Source organism: Coffea eugenioides, chromosome 6 (assembly GCF_003713205.1).
Source record: "Coffea eugenioides isolate CCC68of chromosome 6, Ceug_1.0, whole genome shotgun sequence".
NCBI lineage: Eukaryota > Viridiplantae > Streptophyta > Magnoliopsida > Gentianales > Rubiaceae > Coffea > Coffea eugenioides.
Window position 1 is genome coordinate 44,298,044 of NC_040040.1, and position 17,401 is coordinate 44,315,444.

Below are 17,401 nucleotides of genomic sequence, written 5' to 3' on the forward strand. Positions count from 1 at the left end.
TATGGTCAAAATACTGAAAAGTGTCAAAACTGACTTGTATTGCATTTCCTCACTTGAACGTTTTTCACTTCATTCTTCTTGTTGCCACTTAAATTCATCACCAAATCTCTATTTTTCACCTCAATTGACCTCCTTTGGTGATTGATTCATTATTCCTGCATAAAAATGAAGTTTTTACTATTAAAATCAATAGAAATGCAATATTATCCACTTTTACCAAAAATATATAATTTTACCAAAAACCTCTTTATTTTAATTATAAAACTAAATAATCAACTCAAAATTAACTAATAAAATGCACTAAAAAATACGTAAAATAAACTCTTATCAAATACCCCCACACTTGAATCATTGCTTGTCCTCAAGCAATATAAAATTCCAACCATCAATGATCCAAAAATTTAAAATAAACATATGTAGTATTTCAACTCCATTTCCTTGAATCAAGGTAAATAACCCTTATGTGATCTTTCCATTAAGTTCAAGTACTCATAGTATCAAGCAAAGAAGAGCCAAGTATACCATAATTTTACCAATTCAACTCAACTTCTTATTTTTATCCAATTTCGCAAGCAAGCAACTCCTATAGTCAATAAAGATGCTAACTAATCTCATGATCAACTTCTTATTTTTCTTAAAGAGGGATTTAATTTACTTTTTTTTTTTTCATGTATATATTTTAAGGGTTAAATATTACTTAAGTTGTGAAAAATGCCTTTTGACGCGAAGATCAACATTTTTAGATGCAGATCCCCGGTTACTCAACATTTCACATACTCAAGTTGCTTTGCATACTCTTAATTCAAGTACCTTTTTACGCGAATGTCGACATTTGTAGATGCCAACCCCCGGTTACTCGGTACGAGAATCATTGGAGTAGAATAACCATTTTTTTTTTCTTTAACAATATATAATAAAATTCCCTCTAAGAGTAATCATGAGAAGAGTATGACACTTATTAACCATATTAATTTCTTATCTTATAAAATTAGATAAAAAGAAGAATTTTCATCAAATATACAAAATGTAGGCATAATTTTCTCCACTTTACTAGATATACTTTCCTATAGATGTAAAAATTATAATCACATAAAAATCATTTCCAAATTTCATGAGAAAAGAAGTATCAAAACCGCATATATTTATTTCAAAAGGATAAGTGACAAAATTTTATTTATTTATTATAGTTAATAACATATATATGTATAAGGTTTTGGAAAAATTTTGACAGAGTCTCCCCTTAAAAGTGGACTAAATCTCCCTGCCAGCAACCACAAGAAACACCATTTAAGCACAAGAATTATATCAAACACAACTAAAATCACAAGTACCACACATTTCTTCCCCCACACTTAGAATACACATTGTCCTCAATGTGTAGGGAAAGAAAAGAAAAGAATCAAAAGAAAGGAACAAGTGACTCCCCAAGTGAGATGACTGCAGTCCAGTGAAGCCTTGAATCATGAGTCATCGACCGCTCAACCATCCACAGTCAACGATCTACTAGTTACTGCCACAAGTTCCAATATTCAAAATAAGGAATGTAAGTTAACATTTTTCAAACAAAAGATAAAAATAACAAGCAAACAAAAGAAAAGCCAGCCAAAGGGCAGCCTCAATCATCCTCTTCATCGTCATCTTCATCATCATCGATGGGAGGTGGGCGTGTGCCTAAATGATCTTCAATTCGGTCCAGGCGAGTATCCATTCTGGCTAAATGATGGTCGATGTCGTCCAAGCGACCGAAAAGCCGCTGCCAGTTGGTCTGTGGCGGAGGAGGAGGTGGTGCTGCAGTAGATGGTCCAGCTCCATCGCGACCATGTCTAGCCTTTTGTCTCCGCTCCTGAACAGGGCGTGGAATGTCTCCCGTGCCAATACCAAGGCGGCGAAGAGTAGTGATAGTCATCTCAGCACGTGGTGGAACATACTCCCGCCGCATGCCTTCCAAGGGAACTTCAAAACGGGGGAAGATTAAAGTCAGTAGACGAGGAAATGAAAGTTTGAAAGAAGTTGTCTTACGCCTCGCCGTAGACCTAATGTGGCTGATGATGATGTTCGGCAATGAAATTCGAGCATACGGGGAAGTTCGGTTGTGGAAAATGTAATCAAGGAAGTAAATATCGCTCTTGCGAACCTCCGTGTGCCCCGTCTTCTTTGGGATGACATTGTGAGCCATCATGTAAATAATAAGCCGATGACGAGGTTCGAAGACATTCGCCAAAATGGTCTCCTTCCTTGTTGAGCGAAAAGGCTGGTACTCGAGACCAAATCTGGCCATGGCCAATGATGGATCCCACCTCCTATTCGGGGGAACAAACTCCTTCTTCAAATCTACTGGACGTCCGTCATCCATACACCCCAAAATAGCAGCCAAATCTTGCCGTGACAAGGTGATTCGTCTTCCACGCACCCAGGACTCAATTATTTCTCCACTATGGCGCGCCTTACTTTCAATGTTGGCGTAAAACTCGCGCACCAGGTCTGGGTAGTAATGGTTTGGAAGGGTGAGAATCGGAGCCCATCCTAGCTGAGCAAAAGCTTCTGAGATGTTGTACATCATCTCAACTGGTGGACTGACGTGCATCTCAAACAAAAACTCCAAATTAGCACGCGCCTCATGCCACTCCTGATTCCTGCGAGTGTTGAACCTAGCACTGTCAAATACCGATCTTCCCGCTCCACGGGAGGTGCCCTCACCAGGTCGACGGTTAATTGGTGGAGGAGAAGGTGAATTCTCCTCTTCAGTCACCTCCATCTCTTCATTAACCTCCCTCTCCTCACTACTAGAGGATGAAAGTACCGCTCTTCTTCCTCTTGGCATAGTACCTAAAAAATATTTCAATTATTCACATGTACTACAACTCATTTTTTTGGCAACAAAAGTTCAGCATTAATCCAAATAACCTCAAATACAATTGCTCAAGTTCTAATCATTCAATGATCGTACAAGACATATTTTCTGCCTAAAGTTGCCCAAAATCACCAAATTACACAAGATATGTATCAATTATAATTTAATTAGTGAAAATAGGAACAATTATGATTATAACTATTTAGAATTAACAATAATAATATGCTTTTAGCTATACTCATGTTTAGGCAAAAATTAAACTAACTAACTCACCAAATCAACCAAATTACTCACTATACACAATGCACATGCTTAAACATCATCAACTAACCCTTTTTAACCATAATTTAACATCACCAATGGCTCAAAAACATCCTAGTTCCTTTTTCCAATTTCATTTAAATATAGCAATTGTGAATTTTAAAGTACTTGAAAACCAATAAATTGCTACATTTAAACATTTAAACATGCTTAAACAATCATAATAATCATGAATAAAATCAAAAATAGCCATGAACCTCATCAAATTTTCGAAATTAAAAGATGTCAGATAGCTCAGGATAAAAAATATGAACTTCTAAAATCAAAAGATTTGATGAAGAAACTTACCTCAATCACATAGAAGGATGTTTGGTGATGCTAAAAATGCAAAAAGCCCTATGAAACAACCTCCAATTGACCTCCAATTGAAGAAATTAGAGTTTAAGAACCCTAACCTTCAATCCCTCAAAAACCTGATTTTAGGTGTTTTTCTTGGATTTTAATCGGTTAAAAAGGTTGTATGAAGCTCAAAAGGTGTTGGGGTGATGATTTTTAGCAAGATTATGGAGTATAAATGAAAATTTGTGAGTTGGGTAGAAGGAAGAGGGAAAAACGCGGCTGGAAAAATTGGAGAAGTGAAGAAGAAAGGCTGAAATCGCGTTTCTGAAGGCTATATTCAGACACATAAAACGCGACTAAACACGCGCCTTCAACTCGCGTTTTTGAAGTCGCGTTTCCTGCACAAATCTTGCAGGAATGAAAACGCGACTGTGTTGGAAAACGCGACTTTGAGTCGCGTTTCTGAAGTCGCGTTTTTGAGTCTTGATCCAGGCTTGAAAACGCGACTTCCATTAAAACGCGACTTTGGGTCGCGTTTTGAAGGCGCGTTTTCTGTTCTGCAGGTGCAGAATTGAAAACGCGATTCCTAGAAACGCGACTTTTAGTCGCGTTTTCTTTGAAAACGCGTTTTCTGCTTCGATTTTTAGCAGAATTTCAACTTTTGAAAAATTACAAAAGGTACCCCAATGACTCAAAATGCATCATAGATCATTTGTTTGCCAATTGTAATGGCTGGAACAAATGTAAAACATTAAAAACATGCATTTTACCCCTTTATAATGAATCAAAAACACCTTTAACGCAAATCGAGGGGTTGAGTTGTTTGATCAAAGTTCGCCTTTTTTGTACTCAATTGGTCATCCTTGCCTTCAATTGCCAACCCTACATTACAAAAACAACAATTTAGCTAAAACATTGATTCAAACCACAAAATCACACCAAGTTAACAAATATAACCTAAATATTGGGTTGCCTCCCAATTAGCGCTTTTGTTTATAGTCGTTGGCTCGACTGAAAAAGTTGAATCACTTTAGAGCATTAGAGAGAGATTTTCTCCCCATGGGTCGAAACTCCCGAACCAATCCACCATGTGGTGAACCATGCATTGATCTTCATAGTCCAATTTCCTCAAATGCCAAGGAGGAATATTAGACTTGTCATAGAGAGGCTCAACTTCACCTTGGAGTGGATTTTGCTTGTCTTTTCTGAATTGGCTCAACTTTTCACCATTTTCTTCATGGAATGAAGAATTTATTAAGCCAACTTCCATCCTTATCTTCTCCTCCTTTGTTCCTACACCATGAAAGTTAGTACCAAGGACATTTATAAATTTAACTTCTTCGGTCCTTTCTTGGTTGACCTTTTCATCATATGGCATATTAGACACAAGAGCAGTAGGCTCTATACTCCCTTCTTTATTATCCAAATTGAATTCCAATTCCTCACCATTAACCCGTAATATAAGCTTACCTTTTTCTACATCAATTATAGTTCGTGCAGTGGCTAAAAACGGTCGTCCTAGAATAATTGGCATTCTCACATCTTCTTCAATATCTAAGACAACAAAATCCACAGGTATTATAGATTGTCTTACCTTTATGAGCACATTTTCCAAAATACCCATGGGACGTGTGATTGACCGATCCGCCAATTGCAATGTAATATTGGTAGCTTTTAGCTCTTGAAGTCCCAATCTCCGGGCAACCGATAACGGCATAAGTGATACACTTGCACCTAAATCACATAAAGCATTAGAAAAATGCAATTGACCAATAGTGCAAGGAATAGAAAAATTTCCCGGATCTTTCAATTTAGGAGGGAGTTTATTCTTAATCAATGCACTACACTCTTCCGTTAATGCTATCATCTCATTATCTACAATTTTCCTCTTCTTTGACATGATGTCTTTCAAGAAACGTGCATAAGAGGGAATCTGTGTTATAGCATCAATGAAAGGAATGTTAATGTGCAATTGTTTAAACATTTTGAAGAACTTTTCAAACTCCCGATCCTGTCCATCTTTCTTCAACCTGTGAGGAAAAGGTATCACATTAGAATTTAATTTGGGATGAAGTGCATCAATATCAATGATAACATGATCATTTTGACTTTCTTGCTCCCCTTCAATTGCTTGCTTCTTGTCTTTTTCACCACCTGAATTTTCAAAATCGAATCCTTCAACCGTTTTACCGCTTCTAAGAATGATTGCATTGACATGCTCTCTCGGATTCACTTCGGTTTTACTTGGTAATTCACCAGGGTTTCTATTGTTGATCACATTGGCAATTTGACCAATTTGAACCTCCAAGTTTCTGTACATCCCAGCTAATTGGTCCAACCGCCCCTCAACTCGCTCGAATCTATCCGAAGTCACCTTAGCAAGTTTTTCCACCGCGATCTCCCAACTTGGTTTAGTTTCAGCCTGGGGTTGCCTTGGTTGAAATCCCGGCGGATTGGTTGGCCTTTGTTGATTGCCTTGATCTTTTCATCCAAAGTTTGGATGATTTCTCCACCCCGAATTGTAAGTATTCGAGTAGGGATTATTTGGAGCATTTCGGTTGTAATTATTAACAAATTGTACCTGCTCAGAATCGACACACTCATTAATATCATGTTCACCTCCACAGAAAGAGCAACAAGCTACGTGAGCATTAGATGAACTTGGGCTAACTCCACCTTGTCTACTTAGCAATTTCATCACATTATTCATTTGAGCACTCAGCATATTGAGAGTGTCCATTTCTATCATACCTGCGTGACGTCTTGTATTACCTCTCTCATTGGCCCATTGGTAGTTATTTGCTGCCATTTCTTCTATCAAATTATGAGCTTCTTGGGGTGATTTACCCATTAAAGCTCCACCTGCAGCTGCATCGATCATAGTTTTAGTAGAAAAAGCTAAACCATTATAGAAGGTTTGTATGATTAACCATTCCGGCAGTCCACGATGTGGACATTTCCGAAGCAAATCTCTAAACCTTTCCCATGCCTCATATAATGATTCTCCCTCCAATTGACTAAAACTAGTGATATCCATTCTAAGCTTAGCAGTCTTTCCTGGTGGAAAATACTTATTCAAAAATGCTCTTGATAAATCATCCCATCCGGTGAAAGTATTAGGAGCATGAGAGTGTAACCAAAGTTTTGCCTTATCTCTCAATGAAAATGGGAACAACCTTAGTCTTATAGCATCATCACTAACTCCATTCATTTTAATTGTATCACAAATTTCCAAGAATGTAGCTAAGTGTGTATTAGGATCTTCTACTGCATTACCTCCAAATTTAGATTGTTGAACCATTTGGATAAGTGATGGTTTAATCTCAAAATTGTTAGCATTTACCGTAGGCCTTACTATGCTTGTTTGAGATCCTTGTGTTTCCGGTAGAGCAAAATCTCGTAGAACTCGCCTATTTGCTTCGTTTTCGGCCATTTCTTCTTCAAATGGTAGTTCTATCAAAATTTCCTCTATTGGTTGCCAAATCTCTTGTTCCTCTTGCTTTGTGTGTGCCTCCTTTGTCTACGTAGTGTCCTCTCAATTTCTGGATCGAAAGGTGCGACTTCTCGAGACTCCCGGTGCATACACTACAAACAGAAATAAGGGATATTATGCAACTTCAATGGTAAAAAAAAAAAAAAAACTGATTACAATATAAGATTAAATATAATCTAAAAAATAAAGCTGTCTAAATTAATAAAGATGATTAGGCATCGGCTAACAATCTTCCTGCAAAATTGAAGTTTTCACCATCTTTTTTTTTTTTGAAAAATAATAAATATTTCTTCATAAAAAAAATTTCATGAATCACTTATCAGCATCTTTGACTACAAGAATTAGTACCTTTTAATAGATCAGCAGAAAGCCGCAAGATTTTTCCAAACTTTATCAACCACGCTGCATATCACATGATATTATTCCCATTCAATTGTTGATGGAGGCTTGGAAGTAATATCTTGAACAACTCGATTTACACCACGTACACTATTGCATATCTTTCTTGCAACAACATCAAGGAAATTGTGTTCAAAATTGTACCAGTCAGCAGTCATCCCATCTTGACTTGTGACAGCTCTCAATGCAACAACATGAGAATGTGTTCTTTGATCACCTTGAACTCCAACAGACCTTATGGGCAAGAAAACAGCAAAAGCTTGCTATATTTTAAAAAAAACAACCAAACCAAATCAAACCAACCTTTACTAATGATTCTAAGAAAAACCCACTTCAATTTTACCAAGAAACAAATTGCAAAACAAATGATACAGGAAAAGAAACATCCAACTTCATAAAACTAAACAAAAAACCCATAGAAAACAACAGAAAACGTAAATGGAGTTTGAAAGTGATATTCTTAGAGGGGTTCAAATGCAACTAAATAGGGACTTAACTGAATGAATTATGGATGTTTTAGGGTCGAATTACGAAGTTCAGGAACTCTGGGGCTAAATTACAAAAAAGAAAATGGAATGACCGGAATTGCAAATTTAAGCAAACGATCGTCTTCCCCAAGTAGATTAGGCATCTGACGGGATTTTTTTTATCAATGCAAGTTTAATTCCGATTTTACACCCGTTGGACTGCAAGTATACAGGTCGTAATTGTAGTACAAGATGTGTATCGGGTCGATCCCACGAGGAGCAATTAAAACAATTATTAGATACTAATTTACTCTATTATTTAGACTTACAATTAATTTGAGCAGAAATTTCAGAATGTAATTCAACTACAAAAATTCTTAACTAGATAAATGCAATTTCACAAAAGGAATAGAATTCACTAAATATTAAGATCTAGGGATGTAGATTCCACTTATGACACAAAAGATCTAAAATGAATTAATTCAACACTTGTTACTGCTCTTGTTTAACCAAGGATTCATTTCCAGAAATACCAAAATCACATTCTCATGATAATAATGGGTTAAAACAGATTAGTTTTTCCTAATCTCTTGGTAAATACTAAATCTGTTCTTATTCACACATGAAATGCAGATTTCATCCACTTGAATGTATTTCTATTCTCATGAATATACTACTCAAGCTCTACTTGTGTCATTCCATTATTTTTACCATTTCTCAATGAATAAAAATAACTATAAACCTGCTATTGGTGATCAAGCAACAACAAGTAATCCAACATACACAAGTAGATAAGTTAATACAAGACATAACAAGAATGAATAACAATCACTTCATATCATTTGGCCATAAGCTTCATCTACTCCCTAGATAAAGGAAATTAGCTACTCATGAATGATAAAACACTCATAACTTCATTAATGTAAATCATCATGAATTACAAATACAAACAGAGTAAAGAAAGTCTTAGCCAAGATATGGTGAAGCCTTCCAAAAATCTCCTTTGTCTTGAACTTAGATGATTACAAGATGAAATCCCAATTGCCCCTTGCAAGTCCTAGGTAGAGAGAATATGTTTTTCTGTAAGAAGCTAAGCTACGAATGGATGTCAGATCTCTCCCCATATCTCTGCATAAAAAACACTCAAATGCTCCATTTTTCCAAGTCAAATTCTATCCTTTGATTCCCAAATCTCCACTTTGTTAGCATAGTCAAAAACCAATATTTTTGACTTGAAAATAAGCCACTTTTCTTGCCCTTTTGTCTTCTGAAGCATGTGCACCGAATTTCCTTGCATCTTATAGCTGGAAAGTGGTATGAACACAAGAGAATTGGCTGAGTCAAATTGCAGAATTTCGGCTATAAAACGCGCCTACACAAAACGCGGTTACAAGTCACGTTTTGTGTACTCGCGTATTCACTTTGGCCTTACTTCATCTGCGATTTTCTCTATCATAAAGGCCGAACTAGCTTTTGTGAAAAACACAAAAGTTGTAGCCCTTTGAGTTAGCTTTCCAATGCTTCAAGAATCATCCAAATCGGAGCTTTGTAGCCTGAGATATGATCGAAATACTGTCACCTGTTCAAACCTCTGTTTTAACTTCCGACCACAGGGTGCAGCTTCTGTATTCCAACGTTTTGCCCATGAAGATGGCAGAAATGGATTTCGATGTCTTCATACGAATTGTAGGTCTCTTTCTTAGCTTTAAAATGGTATAAAAATCACCTCAATCCGATAAGTGTAGCTCCAGATATGGTCAAAATACTGAAGAGTGTCAAAACTGACTTGTATTGCATTTCCTCACTTGAACGTTTTTCACTTCATTCTTCTTGTTGCCACTTAAATTCATCACCAAATCTCTATTTTTCACCTCAATTGACCTCCTTTGGTGATTGATTCATTATTCCTGCATAAAAATGAAGTTTTTACCATTAAAATCAATAGAAATGCAATATTATCCACTTTTACCAAAAATATATAATTTTACCAAAAATCTCTTTATTTTATTTATAAAACTAAATAATCAACTCAAAATTAACTAATAAAATGCACTTAAAAATACGTAAAATAAACTCTTATCAAATACCCCCACACTTGAATCATTGCTTGTCCTCAAGCAATATGAAATTCTAACCATCAATGATCCAAAAATTGAAAATAAACATATGTAGTATTTCAACTCCATTTCCTTGAATCAAGGTAAATAACCCTTATGTGATCTTTCCATTAAGTTCAAGTACTCATAATATCAAGCAAAGAAGAGCCAAGTATACCATAATTTTACCAATTCAACTCAACTTCTTATTTTTATCCAATTTCGCAAGCAAGCAACTCCTATAGTCAATAAAGATGCTAACTAATCTCATGATCAACTTCTTATTTTTCTTAAAGAGGGATTTAATTAATTAATTTATTTATTTTTTATTTTTTATTTATTTATTTTAAGGGTTAAATATTACTTAAGTTGTGAAAAATGCCTTTTGACGCGAAGATCAACATTTTTAGATGCAGATCCCCGGTTACTTAACATTTCACATACTCAAGTTGCTTTGCATACTCTTAATTCAAGTACCTTTTTACGCGAATGTCGACATTTGTAGATGCCAACCCCCGGTTACTCGGTATGAGAATCATTGGAGTAGAATAACCCTTTTTTTTTTTTAATATATATATATATAATAAAATTCCCTCTAAGAGTAATCATGAGAAGAGTATGACACTTATTAACCATATTAATTTCTTATCTTATAAAATTAGATAAAAAGAAGAATTTTCATCAAATATACAAAATGTAGGCATAATTTTCTCCACTTTACTAGATATACTTTCCTATAGATAAAAATTATAATCACATAAAAATCATTTCCAAATTTCATGAGAAAAGAAGTATCAAAACCGCATATATTTATTTTAAAAGGATAAGTGACAACATTTTATTTATTTATTATAGTTAATAACATATATGTGTATAAGGTTTTGGAAAAATTTTGACAGAATCTCCCCTTAAAAGTGGACTAAAACTCCCTGCCAGCAACCACAAGAAACACAATTTAAACACAAGAATTATATCGAACACAACTAAAACCACAAGTACCACACATATTTCTCCCCCCCACACTTAAATTACACATTGTCCTCAATGTGTAGGGAAGGAAATAAACAAAAGTAGAAAAGAAAAGAAAGAAGTACTCCCCAAGTCAATGGCTGAGATCCGTATCAGCCACTAATCACGGACCACTGTCAAAATACAAGTACCTACCACATAGAAAACAGAAAAATAAAATGAAGTTAAACATCTTAAGTTCCACAAGTTAAGATAATTAGGCAAGCAAGTTCATCAACTAAATATAGCTTCTGCAGTGTGCCAAGTCAGTCATCCCCCTCAGCATCATCGTCATCCTGTGCATCACGATTGGGCGGTGGATGAATGCCCAAATGATCTTCAATTCGGCTTAGACGATTCCTAACGTCAGCGAACTGGAATGCAAAGTCCTCCATATGGTCAAAAAGTCGCTGCCAATTAGTTTGTGGTGGAAGAGGAGGTGGTTCTGCAGTAGAAGGTCCAGCTTCATCCCGACCATGTCTAGCCTTTTGTCTCCGCTCCTGAACAGGGCGTGGAATGTCTCCCGTGCCAATACCAAGGCGGCGAAGAGTAGTGATAGTCATCTCAGCACGTGGTGAAACATACTCCCGCCGCATGCCTTCCAAGGGAACCTCAAAACGGGGAAAGATTAAAGTCAGTAGACGAGGAAATGATAGTTTGAAGGAAGTTGTCTTACGCCTCGCCGTAGACCTAATGTGGCTGATGATGATGTTAGGCAATGAAATCCGAGCATATGGAGATGTCCGGTTATGGAACATGTAATCCAAGAAGTAGATATCGCTCTTGCGGACCTCCGTGTGCCCCGTCTTCTTTGGGATGACATTGTGAGCCATCATGTAAATGATAAGACGATGACGAGGTTCGAATACATTCGCCAATATAGTCTCCTTTCTGGTAGAGCGAAAAGGTTGGTACTCGAGACCAAACCTAGCCATGGCCAATGAGGGATCCCACCTCCTATTCGGGGGAACAAACTCCTTCTTCAAGTCTACTGGACGTCCGTCATCCATACACCCCAAAATAGCAGCCAAATCTTGCCGTGACAAGGTGATTCGTCTTCCACGCACCCAGGACTCAACTATTTCTCCACTATGGCGCGCCTTACTTTCAATGTTGGCGTAAAACTCGCGCACCAAGTCTGGGTAGTAATGGTTTGGAAGGGTGAGAATAGGAGCCCATCCTAGCTGAGCAAAAGCCTCTGAGATGTTGTACATCATCTCAACTGTTGGATTCACATGCATCTCAAACAGGAACTCCAAATTAGCACGCTCCTCATGCCATTCTTGATTCCTGCGAGTATTGAACCTAGCACTGTCAAAAATCGATCTACCCGCTTCACGGGAGGTGCCCTCACCAGGTCGACGGTTAACTGGTGGAGGAGAAGGTGAATTCTCCTCTTCAGTCACCTCCATCTCTTCATTAACCTCCCTCTCCTCACTACTAGAGGATGAAAGTACCGCTCTTCTTCCCCTTGGCATAGTACCTAAAAAATTTTTCAATTATCCACATGTACTACAACTCATTATTTGGCAACAAAAGTTCAGCATTAATCCAAATAACCTCAAATACAATTGTTCAAGTTCTAATCATTCAATGATCGTACAAGACATATTTTCTGCCTAAAGTTGCCCAAAATCACCAAATTACACAAGATATGTATCAATTATAATTTAATTAGTGAAAATAGGAACAATTATGATTATAACTATTTAGAATTAACAATAATAATATGCTTTTAGCTATAATCATGTTTAGGCAAAAATTAAACTAATTAACTCCCCAAATCAACCAAATTACTCACTATACACAATGCACATGCTTAAACATCATCAACTAACCATTTTTAACCATAATTTAACATCACCAATGGCTCGAAAACATCCTAGTTCCTTTTTCCAATTTCATCTAAATATAGCAATTGTGAATTTTAAAGTACTTGAAAACCAATAAATTGCTACATTTAAACATTTAAACATGCTTAAACAATCATAATAATCATGAATAAAATCAAAAATAGCCATGAACCTCATCAAATTTTCGAAATTAAAAGATGTCAGATAGCTCAGGATAAAAAAATATGAACTTCTAAAATCAAAAGATTTGATGAAGAAACTTACCTCAATCACATAGAAGGATGTTTGGTGATGCTAAAAATGCAAAAAGCCCTATGAAACAACCTCCAATTGACCTCCAATTGAAGAAATTAGAGTTTAAGAACCCTAACCTTCAATCCCTCAAAAACCTGATTTTAGGTGTTTTTCTTGGATTTTAATCGGTTAAAAAGGGTATATGAAGCTCAAAAGGTGTTGGGGTGATGATTTCTAGCAAGATTATGGAGTAAAAATGAAGATTTGTGAGTTGGGTAGAAGAGAAGAAGGAAAAACGCGGCTGGAAAAATTGAGAAGAGAGGAAAAAAAATTTGAAGCTGAAATCGCGTTTCTGAAGGCTATATTCAGACACATAAAACGCGACTCAAAACGCGCCTTCAACTCGCGTTTTTGAAGTCGCGTTTCCTGCACAAATCTTGCAGGACTGAAAACGCGACTGTGATGGAAAACGCGACTTTGAGTCGCGTTTCTGAAGTCGCGTTTTTGAGTCTTGATCCAGGCTTGAAAACGCGACTTCCATTAAAACGCGACTTTGGGTCGCGTTTTGAAGGCGCGTTTTCTGTTCTGCAGGTGCAGAATTGAAAACGCGATTCCGAGAAACGCGACTTTTAGTCGCGTTTTCTTTGAAAACGCGTTTTCTGCTTCGATTTTTAGCAGAATTTCAACTTTTGAAAAATTACAAAAGGTACCCCAATGACTCAAAATGCATCATAGATTATTTGTTTGCCAATTTTAATGGCTGGAACAAATGTAAAACATTAAAAACATGCATTTTACCCCTTTATAATGAATCAAAAACACCTTTAACGCAAATCGAGGGGTTGAGTTGTTTGATCAAAGTTCGCCTTTTTTGTACTCAATTGGTCATCCTTGCCTTCAATTGCCAACCCTACATTACAAAAACAACAATTTAGCTAAAACATTGATTCAAACCACAAAATCACACCAAGTTAACAAATATAACCTAAATATTGGGTTGCCTCCCAATTAGCGCTTTTGTTTATAGTCGTTGGCTCGACTGAAAAAGTTGAATCACTTTAGAGCATTAGAGAGAGATTTTCTCCCCATGGGTCGAAACTCCCGAACCAATCCACCATGTGGTGAACCATGCATTGATCTTCATAGTCCAATTTCCTCAAATGCCAAGGAGGGATATTAGACTTGTCATAGAGAGGCTCAACTTCACCTTGGAGTGGATTTTGCTTGTCTTTTCTGAATTGGCTCAACTTTTCACCATTTTCTTCATGGAATGGCGAATTTATTAAGCCAACTTCCATCCTTATCTTCTCCTCCTTTGTTCCTACACCATGAAAGTTAGTACCAAGGACATTTGTAAATTTAACTTCTTCGGTCCTTTCTTGGTTAACCTTTTCATCATATGGCATATTAGACACAAGAGCAGTAGGCTCTATACTCCCTTCTTTATTATCCAAATTGAATTCCAATTCCTCACCATTAACCCGTAATATAAGCTTACCTTTTTCTACATCAATCATAGTTCGTGCAGTGGCTAAAAACGGTCGTCCTAGAATAATTGGCATTCTCACATCTTCTTCAATATCTAAGACAACAAAATCCACAGGTATTATAGATTGTCTTACTTTTATGAGCACATTTTCCAAAATACCCATGGGACGTGTGATTGACCGATCCGCCAATTGCAATGTAATATTGGTAGCTTTTAGCTCTTGAAGTCCCAATCTCCGGGCAACCGATAACGGCATAAGTGATACACTTGCACCTAAATCACATAAAGCATTAGAAAAATGCAATTGACCAATAGTGCAAGGAATAGAAAAATTTCCCGGATCTTTCAATTTAGGAGGGAGTTTATTCTTAATCAATGCACTACACTCTTCCGTTAATGCTATCATCTCATTATCTACAATTTTCCTCTTCTTTGACATGATGTCTTTCAAGAAACGTGCATAAGAGGGAATCTGTGTTATAGCATCAATGAAAGGAATGTTAATGTGCAATTGTTTAAACATTTTGAAGAATTTTTCAAACTCCCGATCCTGTCCATCTTTCTTCAACCTGTGAGGAAAAGGTATCACATTAGAATTTAATTTGGGATGAAGTGCATCAATATCAATGATAACATGATCATTTTGACTTTCTTGCTCCCCTTCAATTGCTTGCTTCTTGTCTTTTTCACCACCTGAATTTTCAAAATCGAATCCCTCAACCGTTTTACCGCTTCTAAGAATGATTGCATTGACCTGCTCTCTCGGATTCACTTCGGTTTTACTTGGTAATTCACCAGGGTTTCTATTGTTGATCACATTGGCAATTTGACCAATTTGAACCTCCAAGTTTCTGTACATCCCAGCTAATTGGTCCAACCGCCCCTCAACTCGCTCGAATCTATCCGAAGTCACCTTAGCAAGTTTTTCCACCGCGATCTCCCAACTTGGTTTAGTTTCAGCCTGGGGTTGCCTTGGTTGAAATCCCGGCGGATTGGTTGGCCTTTGTTGATTGCCTTGATCTTTCCATCCAAAGTTTGGATGATTTCTCCACCCCGGATTGTAAGTATTCGAGTAGGGATTATTTGGAGCATTTCGGTTGTAATTATTGACAAATTGTACCTGCTCAGAATCAACACACTCATTAATATCATGTTCACCTCCACAGAAAGAGCAACAAGCTACGTGTGCATTAGATGAACTTGGACCAACTCCACCTTGTCTACTTAGCAATTTCATCACATCATTCATTTGAGCACTCAGCATATTGAGAGTGTCCATTTCTATCATACCTGCGTGACATCTCGTATTACCTCTTTCATTGGCCCATTGGTAGTTATTTGCGGCCATTTCTTCTATCAAATTCTGAGCTTCTTGGGGTGATTTACCCATTAAAGCTCCACCTGCGGCTGCATCAATAATAGTTTTAGTGGAGAAAGATAAACCATTATAAAAGGTTTGTATGATTAACCATTCCGGCAGTCCATGATGTGGACATTTCCGAAGCAAATCTCTAAACCTTTCCCATGCCTCATATAATGATTCTCTCTCCAATTGACTAAAACTAGTGATATCCATTCTAAGCTTAGCAGTCTTTCCTGGTGGAAAATACTTATTTAAGAATGCTCTTGATAAATCATCCCATCCGGTGAAAGTATTAGGAGCATGAGAGTGTAGCCAAAGTTTGGCCTTATCTCTCAATGAAAATGGGAACAATCTTAGCCTTATAGCATCATCACTAACTCCATTTCATTTTTAATTGTATCACAAATTTCAAAGAATGTAGCTAAGTCGTGTATTAGATCTTCTGTACGGCATTACTTCCAAATTGAGATTGTTGAACCATTGGATAAGTGATGGTTTAATCTCAAAGTTTGTTAGCATTTACCGTAGGCCTTACTATGGCTTGTTTTGAGATCCCTTGTGTTCCCGGTAGAGCAAAATTTCTCGTAGAACTCGCCTATTTGCTTTCATTTTCAGCCATTTCTTCTTCAAATGGTAGTCTCTATCAAAATTTGCCTCTATCGTTGCCAAGAAGGTCTCGTGTTCCTCTGCGGTGGTGGATGCCTCCTTTGTCTACGTATGTGTTCCTCTCAATTTCGGATTGAAATGTGCGGACTTCTCGAGACTTCCCGGTGCATACACTACAAACCAAAAATAAGGATATTATGCAACTTCAATGGTAAAAAAAACTGATTACAATATAAGATTAAATTATAATCTAAAAAAAAAGATGATTAGCTCTAATAATTGGCCGCTCCCCGCAACCGCGGCCAAAAACTTACGGGTTTTTACTTTAAGTGCAGTTTAATTCCGGAATTTTACACCGTTGCGACTGCAAGTATACAGGTCGCAATTGTAGTACGAGATGTGTATCGGGTCGATCCCACGAGAAGCAATTTAAAACAATTATTAGATACTAATTTACTCTATTATTTAGACTCACAATTAATTTGAGCAGAAACTTCAGATTTTAATTCAACTACAAGAGTTCTTAACTAGATAAATGCAATTTCACAATAGGAGTAGAATTCACTAAATATTAAGATCTAGGGATGTAGATTCCAATTATGACACAAAAGATCTAAAATGAATTAATTCAACACTTGTTACTGCTCTTGTTTAACCAAGGATTCATTTCCAGAAATACCAGAATCACATTCTCATGATAATAATGGGTTAAAACAGATTAGTTTGTCCTAATCTCTTGGTAAATACTAAATCTGTTCTTATTCACACATGAAATGCAGATTTCATCCACTTGAACGTATTTCTATTCTCATGAATATAGAACTCAAGTTCTACTTGTGTCATTCCATTATTTTTATCCATTTTTCAATGATAAAAATAACTAAAACCTGCTATTGGTGATCAAGCAACAAACAAGTAATCCAACATACACAAGTAGATAAG

General features: G+C 36.7%; 2 non-coding genes across 2 annotated transcripts; both read left to right on the forward strand.

Moving 5' to 3' along the window:
• Positions 1–6,390: 6,390 nt before the first annotated feature.
• Positions 6,391–6,497, forward strand: LOC113776618. Its single transcript, XR_003469106.1, has one exon. It is a non-coding gene; the product is annotated as a small nucleolar RNA R71 (small nucleolar RNA).
• A 9,471-nt stretch (positions 6,498–15,968) lies between these two features.
• Positions 15,969–16,075, forward strand: LOC113776615. Its single transcript, XR_003469103.1, has one exon. It is a non-coding gene; the product is annotated as a small nucleolar RNA R71 (small nucleolar RNA).
• The last annotated feature ends 1,326 nt before the right edge of the window (positions 16,076–17,401 follow it).